General features: G+C 40.0%; 1 protein-coding gene across 3 annotated transcripts in view; it reads left to right on the forward strand.

The window, feature by feature from the left end:
- The window catches only part of ALDH1A2 (aldehyde dehydrogenase 1 family member A2), a 101641-nt gene that overhangs the window by 6316 nt on the left and 90561 nt on the right, over positions 1–4764 (forward strand). The window lies entirely within an intron of this gene.

A 4764-nucleotide genomic window follows, 5' to 3' on the forward strand; every position in this document is an offset into this window, starting at 1 on the left:
GGCCTGTGACTTTGAAGCATTCATGGCTGTGAAGCCAATGTGGTTCTAAATCAAAGTTTTTCTGTTCTGCTTTCTTCCTCCAAGACTTGCTGGAGGAGCCTTTGCACTTGCTTTATCCCCTGAGATTCCATGGCAATCTGGCAGCTGGATTCAAATGTTTTTATTTGTATTTCTGGTAACTGTTCTACAATGCAAGCATCTTCAGAAACACGTTGATTCTATACCCTCAAAAACATGACCCTCCAGGGGAATACACATGTATGGGATAAAATTCCTGCTGCACTGGAGCCAGTCAGGCTTCCTGCCTTTGGTGGCAGAGTGGTTGTGTAGCAGAAGTCTCCTGCAGAGTGCAGCCATCAGTTGCTAATGTCTTGAACATCTGAGATGGAAGTATTTATCTTTATATTGTGCAGCTTTAATGGAAAGGTCCATACTGCCTCTTTTGAGCAGTTGCAGCAGAGTTCACAGGTCTGGAAATTGAGTGAATTACTACTGTGCTTTCCCTTTTCTCCACTGAGATCTCCATCTTCCCCCTCTCCCCCACCCTTGATTTTCTCCCCTTGTTTCAATAATTGAAAGATGTTCAAAACATCAAATTTTGTTCCTCTGCTATGGAAAACACCACCACCACAATTTAGTCGTTTTATTCTAAAATAAATTAATTTTGTAAGACTACTTAAGAGGCATTAACAAAACACCTGCCTCTTTAATTTAGCAATGCTTGCTGCCAAGCATGTGCTGCTGCTTGGGCTTCATGTTTGTTATCTGATGCCTCAGTCATGCTTCAGAAAGTGTTGCATCTGTTCAGTTCTGGCTGAGATTGTTCATTTCCTTCTATTCAGATACTGACTTTTCAAGTCTTAACATATTGTTTACTTTGCTGCTTTTTCATTCACAGCCGTGTTTATAGTGGGAGGGCAGGCAAGGTTTCCTGAGAAGAGTTGTGCAGTGAAACAAAGTACTGTTATTTCTTCACCTATTAGACTTATCATGTGCCTAATGCTGAGGAAATAATAGTATTAATGTTCTTAAACTGGTCCTCTTAAAGGTACTGAGAATGTCAGAATTTGCACTCAAGATATACATGTGTGTCTGATAGGTGATCAGAATTCATTGCTGATATAAACTGCTGGTTATTCGTATTCCCTATCTTAGAGACACCTTTGGAAGGATGTTGTGGTCAGCAAAGAGAGAAAAATTATATAAATGTGTCATATCCAGCTGAGTACTATATGGATTTCTGTAATATGTGATTCAAAAATACAAAGAAACGCCAGTAAAAATATTTACCTTCTACATTTTCCTTTGAGACTGTGCTACTAGACTGTGCAAACAAGCAAAGGCACTAACACTCACAGAACAGTAATTAAATATATTTGTTTAACAAGCTGTAAGTGCAAAATAGAAGACAAAAATCCAAAGTAGTAACTGATGGGTGCTGCATTTTCTTTCCTGGATGATCCCGATTTATTTTTAATAGTGGTTTGAAAAAGAAGTCTTTTTAAATTGTGCATGTTTTAAAGAAGTATTCTCTGATGCAGAGGATTGTACTAAGCAGAAAAAGAGCAGCTGTTACTGGAAGTTACAGTTAATTGTTGTATTTTCCAGCACAAGGTTGTTTGGTGGGAACAGTGGAGAAAAAAATGCAAGCAACTGCCAAAAAAACAAGCATGTGAGGTGAAACTTGAATTTGCTCTCATGAGAACTTTCTAAGATTCATAAGTAACTGAGGAAAGCAGGCTGTATTTAAATCTCTGGAGATGTATGTGCTGTATGGAGACACAGCACAGCACACAGTGTTGGCAGGAGAAGGGAAGGAGAACAGAAGGTCACAAAGACTGATATGATAGGCGGGTAAGGCTCATCAGGATGGATAGTGGATAAAATGCCTGCTGCCACCTCATATACTTTAGCTGGGGGTTTGTGTGTTTGGGTTTTTTGTTTGTTTTTGTTTTATTTTTCTTTTGTGGCTCTCAGAGTAAATTTGAAGCCACTATCCTTTCCCTTGCTCCCACAGCACAGGTTTTCTTGTGCTTTTTAAATGGAACAAGAAAAGCATGCCTCTGTTACAAATCTGTAGAGGAGTAGTTGGATAAATTAGCCAGGGGCATTTTGTGAGCCCTGCAGGCCACATTTGATGTGATATATGTATGCCTAAGAGCAATCTCTGAAGAGGGACTTCAGCAAAATACCCCAGCTGGGCTCTGGCTGTTGTTAGAGCAGTGGGAAAGTGGCAGAAAGTGTCTCTGGGCAGGCTGAAGGGGAGAAGGGCCTGGCCAGGAGGCCCTGGTGGTGTGGGTGCCTCCTGGCCTGGCACTGCCCACTGCTCTGCTCTGGCACTGCTGCTGAGCCACAGAGTCTGCCACAGGGGCTGTGCTCTGGGAATCCAGCTTGTTAGTCCATCTGTTCTTCCAGCACAAGGCTGTAAAACGTTGTAGGTCATAAGAGGCAGCTATTTATTTCTTAAGTCTTTAGGTGCCAGAGGGGAGATTTCTTTTATATATATAAAAATAGCACTGGAATGCATTTATTAGGAATTTACTGTATTTATTTTGAACCACAATATTTGAACATCCAGATCCACAGACAAAACTCCAAGAAAGTACAATTTCTGCCATACTCTGAGCTCAGTTCTCTGATCACTTATCCTTGCCTGTATTGCCACCCATTGTGAATAATTTCACTGACTTCAATAAAACAACATGCAGTAGCCAACTTTTAACTCAGTACTATTTGCAGCTTTCCCAATTACTCCAGTACTAAGTTTAGCTCTAAAGAATGAACACATTGCTCCCAAAAAGAACAAACCCAAAATGAAAGTTGAACAATACCCTGAAATTAATTTCTTTCAACATTAAAATCAAGACTGATTACTATTAACTCATTAATCAAAACATCTTTCAGCTAGAAAATTTGTTGCCAACTGTTATTATTACTAGTTTAGCATAAGTTGGCCACTGAATATCAGTTGATATTAGGAAATTGCATAGTTCATGCAAAGTCAAAATACTGTTTTGTTTCTTATAAAACAGCTAATGTCTATATAAGTTTATGGAATGAGGTGATTGTTATTGTTCCCAATACATTATGGAGATACTGGTCATGGTTTTGTAGTAAAGAATCAGCTGAGGTTTGTCCTGAAAGCAGGAATTCATTCCTTGAAATTTAAACTGTCAATCAGAGACAGGTCTATAACATCTTGTTACTGAATGAAGTTCTGGCTTTTGTGAATCCAGGATGAATTGTGATATTAACACCACGTGTTTCCAAAGAATTTACAAAATATTGATTAATTAATTAAAATTTAAATTCTTTAAGCAAACACAGAATTGACAACAATTTGAGAGCATATTTAAGACATTGTTATGCTATCACACTAGTGTGTCGCTGCTTAAGATTTGCATGTTAATAACTTCAGGCAAGCAAATGTCACTCATACAGAAACTCTGTGCATAGGAATGGCATGAGTAGGAAAAACAAGGTTTTATGTTTTCTAGGCAGAACATGTTGTGATCAAAAGGATTTTGAGAAAATGAACAACTTTATGTACCTTGGCCAATGCACAGGCATACATACAAGCGAGTGTGGGCTAGTCCCTGAGTAGGCTGTATAAATAAACTGTCCTTTTCTCATTCCTGACCTGTATTCTCCTTTTTCCCATGTTTTCCATGGTGGATCAAAGAAGCAATATAGTGACGCATATGGAGCCTACTGACTATGCAAAATTCTAACACAAGTGATAACCGGCCCCTACCGTTTTGGATAAAATTGGTTACTTTTGGTTAATTAGCTGTTTGTTTTCTGCACAGATATTTTACATTAGATGTTGCTGTCAGTGGAAGCAGCTTTTCAGAGCTGAGGGCAGCCCTCAGACTGGTTCTACCTCTGTAATCCTTCTGCAGACATAGAAGGTTGGCAGCCAGCTGGGAGTGCTCATGCCCAGGGATGGCCAAAGGGTGAGAGACAGCACTCACTGCAAGGGTAGGGTAAAACAAAGGATAGTCTGCAACTGCATTTGCACCCCATCTTGCTTTATGTGGTGCAGTTCATCGATAGACAGGACAGAGGATCTAGCTTGTCTCTGCTGCCAACAAAAGGTTTAAAATTAGGACTAATTTTCACATTTTGCTTTCAAATTTTCTCTGCTCAGATGGAGAACTGTTTCTGTAAGCTCTCCCTTCTTGTTCCTGAGACTCTCTAGCAAGTGATACAAGGATGCAGTCAAATGTGCATGGATATAGCAGAATTTAACCCACAGCAGAGAGACACTGAATTAAATGAGCATTTTGCAAAGGGCTGATATGTCTCTGGGCAGCCTGAGTTCATTACAGTTATGTAAGTTTTCTTAAAAACATAATTAAAATTGGAATTGTACTCCCCAAAGTGTGCTGCAATATCTGACTTGGAGCTGCAGGAAGCAGAGCTTTGCCTGACCTGCTATTTCTGTCCCTTTGCTGCTGTGAATTTGGTGTGGCATCCCAGGGAGTGTGATCAAAACAAGCAGTGACAAAGGCCTGATTGCCCCAAATGCTGAGGCAGGTTCTGACCACGGTATTTTGTAAACATCTTCTGCAGATACTGCACAGAAGAGCACAGGCTATTAGTGGCAGCACAGAGGGCTCCTCACTTCAGGAGTGAAATCAGGAATGCAGTGTGGAATTTGAGAGAACAGAGTTCTAGGAATCCAAAGGGAAGAACATCCTGAAATAAGTTAATTGAATGGTGCTCTGAAGTTTAGCCATGAAAGTAGCTCAGAAGCATTGC

Source organism: Vidua macroura, chromosome 12, assembly GCF_024509145.1.
Source record: "Vidua macroura isolate BioBank_ID:100142 chromosome 12, ASM2450914v1, whole genome shotgun sequence".
Classification (NCBI taxonomy): domain Eukaryota; kingdom Metazoa; phylum Chordata; class Aves; order Passeriformes; family Viduidae; genus Vidua; species Vidua macroura.